This window comes from Coptis chinensis, chromosome 3 (genome assembly GCF_015680905.1).
Source record: "Coptis chinensis isolate HL-2020 chromosome 3, ASM1568090v1, whole genome shotgun sequence".
Lineage (NCBI taxonomy): Eukaryota > Viridiplantae > Streptophyta > Magnoliopsida > Ranunculales > Ranunculaceae > Coptis > Coptis chinensis.
Window position 1 is genome coordinate 20,822,081 of NC_141458.1, and position 10,016 is coordinate 20,832,096.

General features: G+C 32.7%; 1 long non-coding RNA gene across 1 annotated transcript; it reads left to right on the plus strand.

Annotated features, from left to right (window-relative positions):
- Positions 1–4,754: 4,754 nt before the first annotated feature.
- On the plus strand, positions 4,755–5,647 carry LOC147508559 (uncharacterized). The gene is made up of 2 exons (XR_015216380.1): positions 4,755–4,929; positions 5,022–5,647. It is a non-coding gene; the product is annotated as an uncharacterized LOC147508559 (long non-coding RNA).
- The last annotated feature ends 4,369 nt before the right edge of the window (positions 5,648–10,016 follow it).

Genomic DNA, 10,016 nt, shown 5'->3' on the forward strand with positions numbered 1-10,016 from the left:
TCACATAAATAAGCTTTGTATATTTATGTTATCAGACCAGACCTCCTACATAACCTTAACAATGATGACCATTCTCTGTTTGTGCTTCTTGTGTCAGTAGTAATCCCAAGTAGTTGCTTAATGCCATTCAGTAGCGCACTTGAATACTCACATTCAAAGAAAAGATGTTTAAAGAATTCTTTACTCCGATTGCACAGACAACAAGATAAGTGTGAAGTAATCTTCTTCTGGACAAGCCGATCTTGTGTAGGCAGTCTATTAGGAAGAAGTTTCTAGCATGTGAAAGAATGTCGAGGGATCACCCATTTCCCCCAAACTAACCTATTCCATCCAACTTTTGGTCCAAAAGTTCTCAAGGCCATATATACAATGTTAGATGTGTACCTCCCTGAGTGATGTTGAACATCCTTAGATATATATTATAGTTGTACCCTTTTGGCTCTATTTTTTGAGCATTCACAGAGTCTCCAATATTTGTAAAACTCTTTAACTAATTACGAAAAAGTAGGAGACTAATATGGAAAAATCAGACAATTGGAGCACTCACAGAGACTCCAGTTTTTTCTAAACTCTATTACTATTTACGAAAAAAAAATATGATATAAAGAAGAAAACAATCCCATCTAGAGTTTCACAGATTCTCTAACTTTTCCTAAACATTATAGCTAATTACGAAAAAATATGAGACAAAAAACCAAATTGCTAAAAACAATAGTTTTCACTAAAAACGATTTTCCTAAAACCCTTACGCCACAAAGAATAGTTTCCACACTAATCTTAGGTGAAGTTTAACATAACAAAGTTTCTTTCTAGAAAAAGACAATGAAATAAAGAAGGAAAAAATGAATTGATTTGCCTGAATATTTACTTTCTACATTTGTTAACCACACATGTGACTGGGACAAAAAAGGAAAAATAAAAGTCAACTAATCTATTATAATAAAACACAATGGCAAGACAAAGAAAGGTCGAGATCGCGTGGGGATCTGAGTTAGATTGGGGCAGATGTACGATCTAGAGCATTTTGAAACCCCTTTGATGCTAATTCTCAATGACATTTAAGTCGATTCCTTACCTATATTAAACTTATTAAATGTTTTTAAAGATTGTATTAAAAGAAATTAATTAGTTACAAAAAAAAAAAAAAAGGTTGTATTAATAGTAAGGATTAATACACCATCCAAGAAATTTTCAATTAATCAATTACAAAAAAAAAAAAAACGGCTGTATTAATAGTAAGGATTAATACACCATCCAAGAAATTTTCTACACCATTTTTGAAAATTTGAAACGCCCGTAGTCTTTTGGAATGACCTTTTACACAATATTATACTCATAATCAATTTGTAACATTCTCATAATTATGAATCATCAATTTACCCATCAATTTAGTCTTTGGAATTATCTTAATTTTTCCACAATTGTTGTTCTTCTTAATTAAAACGGTAAGCAAGCTATGATATGAGGTTAATTAGTATTCTCACATTAATTAGCACCATTAAAAGGCACCTCTAAAATGTAACCACTACTCAATAGTCAATAAAAATGACAATTTCTCTTAGACTAGCTCTTAGTTTTATTTGTTTTTGCCATTGCTTTTCTTCTCTATTTTTCATTTTTCATTTTATTTTCTCATCAACATTTTATGTGTTTTCTTCGTTTATTGCTTCTGATTAAGTTTTAAATTATTTCCATTTAATTCTAACTAATTTGTTTTAGTCTTGTTAGCTTTTTTTTTTTTTTTTATTTTTGTGGTGTGTAACTTTGATTTTGGTACTTTTACATATTTTTGTGAAGCTAATGAATACTATTGGCAGGTTTAATGCTTTTCTAAAAACCAAGGACAATGGGGTTCAACAATATGACGTAAATTCCATTATTAGTTTGTTACGTACGTTGTTACTCTGTTCACTCCATGTTGGATATATGGTATTACCAATGTTTAAGACATATTTGTCTTGATACGAATTATATATAACACTAATTAATTGTGTTGTTGTTGCTTTAAGAGCAGTACGTACATGTTTCTTCGTCAATTTTAATCTATCTCGAGATTCAAGAAACTATGGCTTCATGATGTTCTCAAAGTTGCTAACCATGCAAGGTAAAACTATATTTGTTCATTTCTCTTGCGACTGCCCACAAATATTTGTGTATGTTTTTTTGTCGTGCAATTTTAACATTAATTGTAGCAATTAAACATCAACGATTTCTTTATTTGCTTTCAACTTTTTAGCATGTTTGAATTGATTTATTTTGTAGTTTCAATTTGTTGATGATGAAGGTGTCTAGGTGCAAGACAATATAGTTTGAGGTACATTTTTCTTTTCTTTTCTTTTTTTTTTCTTTGATAAACAACTCGAGGTAGTTAGTATGCTGGTAAAAGCTAGCCATAGCCCATAAGTCTAACACAATGTTATTCACGGAAGAAGAATGATTAATGTTCTCCAATGAGGCAATGAGTACAATATTGGTTTTGAGTTCAATTTGTTTTCATTTCAGTTTGAAATTTTTGTTTTTGTCGTTGTTAAAAATATATGACTTTTCCTATTGAGCACCATTGTGACTATTATTCATTCTTTTCGCGAAACCTTGCTGCAATCTCTATTGGTAATAATATTATTATTTCTTGACCATATCAGTAGCGAGTTTCTTTTGTATCAAGTAAGATCGTTGGGTACTTGAGTAGATTTGTGCATCTTTTTCAACCCCATTTCTTAAATTTTGATTTTCTATGGTATTCCTATGTTATTGATATTTTATCATAAATTAATTTGCTTATTAGTTTATTAAAAATAATTCTCCACACCTACTATTACGTCTAATTTGTTCTACCCAAAACGTTTGATATTATAGTTATATAACTAATCAAGTTCATGGAGAATCAATTAATATATATAAATTTATAGGGCGGAACGTACAAAAAATTTAACGTTTATGTTGATTGCGTTGTTTTGTGATTTTTAACAGAGTGGTACTACACGGATCTACTTTAATTTTAGACCTACTATTGCGGCTCACTATATTTGGATAACGTTGGTTTGCATTGCAATACACACGAACACGTATCTCTATGTAAATCAATGATTAAGATTTTTGACACATCGGTAGGTTCAAATAGTAGGTCAAATAAGTGGGTTGGTGTAGCATTACTACTTTTAATACCCAACACAATTGTTAAATGTCAAGAGCATGATACAATGATACGATCTATTAGAAGGCTAGGAGCATTCAACTAGCTTGGTTATATATTTATCGTTTGTGTTGAGAGTTTGTGTTTATTTTCTTGAAAAATTGCCTCGCAATGACCTCATCTTCAAGGTCCTTTTTCTTAATACTTTATCTTATTTTGCTGATGAGAAGATTGTCTTGAAGTTGTTGGTAAAAAAATATGTAACACAAAAATACAATTTAGCATGAAAGGGTAATATATTGAAAATTAAAATTACATCACGTGAAGAGTTACCAAAATCTAAATATAAAAACGATATAGCATCCACTAAATTTACAATAATGAAATTTGAAACGGTAGAGTACTTTAGAAAGACCATGCACTCAATTCTTTAGAAAGCCTAGCAAACATGTGGCGGTTTGTATTCCAAACAGAATCATTGAAGTTTCCTTTTTTTTTACCAGAAAAATTATTTGATTTTTCAAGACTCCCATTAGTGGCAGTCGTTACTCAACTCCCTCTTCGGCTTCCTCTCCCCGCCCCATTACTAAATCCAAAATTTTCTTTTTCTTCACCAGAAAATTAATTGGATTATTCAAAACTGCCATTAGTATAGTCGTTACACCCTAACCTCTTTTGTTTCTCCATTTTCCTTTCCCATTCAATTCAATTATTCAATAGAACCACAATTCACGTATAAAACCCCAACTCCCCACTCTCTCTCTCCCAAGATCGGTGGTTTCCGAACTTGCTCAAACTCACTTGTTGTAACCATCCCCCATAACTCTAGAAAGGTTCTATAAGGTATAAAACAACTGCAATTTCCAACATCATTGTCTAAGTCTTCCTGTCTTCGTCAATTTCTTAGAACTAACTTTTTTCAATCATTGTTCATTGGGCGAATCTTAATTCCAATTTCAGAATTCAATTTGGTACTTGCAGAGTTTTTCATTCTTTTTCTTTTTATTAATGATACAATTATATAGTTCCAATTAACTTGGTAGGTTTTCTATTTTCTGATTTTTATAATTGAACAAGTTCAATGAATCCGATCATGTTTGGTAAGTTTTCATTTTCATTTCATTTTGAATTCAGCTATTTTAGTTTGAATGAAACTATGCAAGCCTTATTTCAGGTTGCGAAATGGTTTTAGATTGCATCGTTCAACTTGGATAACTAATTAATAAACTCATTCTTTTTCTTTTTATTAATGATACAATTATACAATTCCAATTCACTTGGTAGATTTTCTGTTTTCTGATTTCTATAATTGAACAAGTTTAATGAATCCGATCATGTTTGGTAAGTTTTCATTTTCATTTCATTTTGAATTCATCTATTTTAGTTTGAATGAAACTATGCACGCCTTATTTCAGGTTGCAAAATGGTTTTAGATTGCATCATTCAACTTGGATAACAAATTAATAAACTGATGCAGATTGTTTTGTGTTTTCTGCTTACATACATTTCGTAAAGACCATTATTGGAATTAATGGTTTTCGTAGATTTATTGTTTTTTTGGTATTCTCGACTGTGAGTACAATATTGAGAACTGTTGATACAGTCTATGTTCTAGCTCCATCTTACTTTTATAAACCACATGTCATCAAGGTGTTAAATATACTCAGTTTGTGAGTATATTGGAAGAAATAATAACTAAGTTTAGCTTTTTTGTTGCTTCAAATTCATTGGAGGTTATACTTATGCCAACCGACATGTATATGCAATGTCAGATGCTTTAGTGAAAACCAAGAAAGGTAGGTGATCCCCCCCCTCCAAGTTGATATGCATTGATTTGATTTTTCCTTATTCTGATATACTTGCATGCCATTTTGTATATTGACTCCAGGTGCAAGTGACGCTTACAAGGAGTGTTGTGAAGGACTGTATGGACTTGGTGTTTCAAGTCCTCATTAGACTTCCTAATTAACAACTAGAAAATTCAAAGGCAAGTATGTTGGAAAGTGGTCCCAGCTCACTTTCACATATTATATGTTACTGATGCTTAATCTTGATCTTTTCTTGGGTGAAAATATTTCAATTATCAAAGAGAGGGTGTGATAGTTGAGACATGTGCTCCAGTTCTATGTGAGCAAATGGACATCATGCCAGATCTGCAATGGTGATCTGCAATGGTGCTGAAGAAATACCAACTTAACATAATTTTTTAGTCAAGCCTTTATGTAAAAGAAAACATGTTTTAGTGGGGATTAACCCGTTAATAATGGTGGAATGATTTTGTAATGTTATAAATTTTGGTGTTAAATTTTCAGGGTTACGAGTCAAAGCTTTAGTAGATATATCTACCAAAGGCTTTGCATGATAACTGACTTAAGAAGCAAACTCATGTGCTCGATGTCGTAGTATGTTTTTGTTACGTTGAAGCATTTGCTTGGCAAAGAGGCTTTGTTATCTCAGCTACCAAAGAAAGTTAAGACACGATGGATCTTCATAATTATTTTTATCCATGGTCAATTTGAGAATGTTTTTTTATTTTTTATGTTGCATGTTTGCAATATTATTATTATGGAATGTAGTCTTTTATTTTGAGTAAACACATTTGAAAATAACTAGTTATTCATCTGGCTATTTTCACCTTCACTCATCTTCGTCAACACATCTGTTTTCACCTCCGCTCATCTTCGTCAATACATCTTCATTCATCTCTCCCAATCTTTGCAACTCTCTTACCAATTCTCCTCTACTCATTTATTTATTTATTTTCTTATGCAAATCCTATTTTCTTTCATCTTCTCTAAAGTTATTGAGTTACTGGCGATGAAGAAAAAGCTGAAAAAGCCATTAATGGTCGCTAAAAAAAAATTCAAATACTATTTAATTTTTTTGCGTTCCAATTCCACTGTAGTTTCGTTGCAGTTTTGTTAGATAGTTGATTATCCATAATTTCGTCAGTATTCCATATATTTACTCAAAATACCACTGGTGGTATGATGTTTCGTTTTGATTTCGTTTCGGTTATTGTATGATGTTTCGTTTCGATTCCGTTTCGGTTATTTGGAAAACTGAAATAACTGTCGGAATTCATCCGTGATTCCGTTCAAAATCACGAACTATGGGTGCACCATCGTTAATACCACAAATAACATAATAAGCACTTCATAACAAATTGTGACGTAGGCACGGGTGATACCTAGTCTTAAAATAAGTAACAATGTACACCCAAAACTAAGTGGACAACAAATAAAATTGTATTGTGTGCACTATATGTCTATATGGGCCTAAACAAATAAAGTTGGATAAATTTAATGCATCATCCACTTTGGGATTTAGACATTTAGTCATCGTTAAGGATTTCAAAAACCACAGAAATTACGACATATTCCAATTAAATTTCTGAATTTATAAATTTTTTTTCAACACTATAATGTAATTTCTAAATTACAGTGGAAAATTAAATTATACAAAAAATAATATTACAAAACATATAATAGGAAATTTTGCATTCATTCTAATACAAGCTCACATGTATAAAAAAAATAAAAAAATAACGGCAAACCAATAATGATAAATATTTTAAAATATATATAATACTACATGAAACTAAGCTCAAAGAACAATTAATGCGAAACCGAAAACTGGTTGCAAATGCATCGAACTAACCTCAAATAATATTTAAAGGAAAATCGAAAACTTGATGCAAATGCAAACATTAAACTAATCTTAAAAAGTAATTAATGGGAAATCAAACTATGGATATAACTGCATTAAACTAACCTCAAAGAATAATTAACGGAAAATCAAAACTTAAATGCAAATACATTGAATTAACATAAAAAAATAATTGTCGGGAAATCGAAAACTGGTTGGAAATACATTGAACTAACCCTCAATGATTAAATTAATAGAAAATCAGAAACTGGATGCAAATGCATTGAACTAACATCAAAGAAAAATTAACTATAAATTGGGAACATGATGCAAAAGCGTAGAACTAATTTTAAATAATAATTAATGGAAAATCAGAAACCGGATGTAACTGCATTGAACTAATCTCAGAAAATAAACTGGATGCAAATGCATTGAACTAACCTCAAGAAATAATTAATGGAAAATCGAAAACTGTATGCAAATTCATTGAACTAACTTCAAACAATAATTAACGGGAATCGGAAACTAGATGCAAATGTAACCTTATCGAATAATAAATGAGAAATCAAAAAATTGGATGCAAATGCATTAAAATAATCTCAAAGAATAATTAATGGAAATCGGAAATTGGATGCAAATGCATTGAACTGACCTCGAAGAACAATTAATAGGAAATTGGAAATTGGATGCAAATGCATTGAACTAACCGCAATGAACTAACCTCAAAAAATAAATAACTGGAAATCAGAAACTAGATGCAATTTCATTGAACTAACATCTAAAAATAAATAACAGAATTGAAAATCAGAAACTGGATGCAAATGCGTTAAATTAACCTCAAAACATAGTTGTGTTATATGTTGTGGGAATGTCTCAATAAGTATATTTTTGCATTTCAAATAGTATTTATCTTATCTCTTTTCGCATGATTGGGAATGTCTTGCTATTCAAGTAGCTTCAATATGAACTTCGCCTTATTAGGCAATCTCACAAAACTTCAATCAAGCTTCTATTATTAAACAACAAAATGAAATTGAAGGGTTTTATCAAGAGTGAGTTATTTTTTTTAATGGATAGTTGGGTTTTCACATTATTAGAAATTTGGATGAGTAATCAATATAATATTCATATATAATAGTTATGCATATATAGTTGCAAATATTTTCCAGAATAATTAATATAACATCACACGTTCGTAGATAATCTTTGAAGATCCCACATAGTGAGTCATGTATAATTTAAAGAATAATTAACGGAAAATCGGGAACTGGATAATTTTTTATGATCCCATATAGTAAATCAAACATAATTTATTTTTATGTCTTGTTTGAAGCTAATATTACCCACCACATTGGATAACTAGCTATGTTGCCCGTCCTATGGCCGGGCTTGTTAATTTGAAGGCCTGTTAAGTAATTTATTTTTTATAGTCATCATATTATTTTAAGGTCGGTTAATTTGGGTCCTTTCAATATTATCACATGGTTGGGTATTTTCATTTTAAACATTTGATCACCGTAAAGCTTGTACAACATATGATTTTTTTTTTTTTTTTTTTTTGATGCAAATCCTAATATTATATATTAACCAAATTTAGACGCCCATAAACATGCAGTTCGAAGCCATTATACAACTTGGAAGATCTGAATGTCCTAACTGCCTCCGTGCCGTGCAGCTAGTAAGTCGAAGATCCCCATTGAAAATCCTAATGATCCATTTAAACACAAAAGACTTACTTCACAACAAGAGAATTTATACATTTTTTCATCACCTCCCATTCCCATCTACGGAGCTTTGATGTAACGCCCAATGACTTCTCTATTATCCCCTTGAATCACGAAATCCTTGCTTCCTAGTCGCTTTGCCGAATGGCGCTTCTATACTGCTCCTTCCACCATGGCTTCTGCAGCCTCCAAAGCCTTGAAACGTCTGACTGCAGCCCCCACTATACACCCTTCATCATTGGTTGCAATAGCTCCTGCTCCAGCCCATCCAGATTGTCTGCAAAAGGAGGCATCAAACCTGATTAAAATGCATTCATTTGGTATACTATGGAAATTTCCTTCAAGTTGTAGAAAATCTATATTATTGCAAGTATGAGGGATGAGGGATTCTTCTCTGTATGCCAGATAGCATTTTTCAGCTCCCCCTCTGCTCTTCCTGAGCATTCCTTCACGATTTGCCTTTGTATGCTCGAACTTGACCTCGTTCCTAGTTTGCTAGATTTGATGCAACATAAACATACAATGTGTACCAGCAAGCCTTTGCTCATTCTCCTTACTGCATCCCCACCTCACTATCTAGTCCAGTCTATCTCTTATCGACATCTCTGGCTCCTTGTGTATTATCATCCCTACTGTTGATCCAAACCAGACAGTTCTGATCCAATCACAATTAAAGAAAATGTGTTCAGCAGTTTCCAGGTCCTTGAAACAATAGGGACAAGAGAAATCTCCTGTCATATGCTTCTCAGCAAGGATGGCACCCATAGGGAGCACATTCATATACATTTTCCACAGGAATAGCTGTATGTGTGCTGGCACAGGTGTTTTCCACATATCCCTTAGAGTGTTAGGGTCACAGCTGGAGCTTTGCCCCAATTCTTCCTTAGATTGGAGGAATCGATAAGCAGACTTCACAGTGAGATTGCCATATCTGTCTTTTTGCCATCTCAGCTTATCAGCTGCCTCCACATGAGGCCGAATAGTCACCTCCAGAATATTGTTGCTAGTAATGGGGTCTAGGTTTTGATTGATCTCAGCCTCATCCCATCCACTCTTATCTGCACAAAACAGATCAGCTACCACTTTGCCTTGCCAAGCTGGCACCTCCGCCCCTAGCTCCTCCAAGGTAGTAGGAGTTCCATTACAAGTAAGCCATGGATCCTTCAAAATAGAGATGGATTTCCCATCCCCAATGGCCCAGATTAGACCACCACTTATCTCATTAAAGGTTTTATGAATGCCCTTCCAGAAGTATGAAGCTTTATCTGGGGGTTTTTTCACATCCCCTATCCAACCTTTACCATATATACTGAACATAGTTTTTGTCCAGAGAGAGTTCACATCAGTGGCAGCTTTCCACGACAACTTGGCCAACATAGCTTTATTTATGACTCTAGTTGTCCTCAACCCCAAGCCTCCAACACTTTTTGGTTGGCATATATGCCTCCACCCTATGGTGTGAGCACCTTTTGTTTGATCCTTTCCAGACCACCAGAAGTCTCTACAGGCCT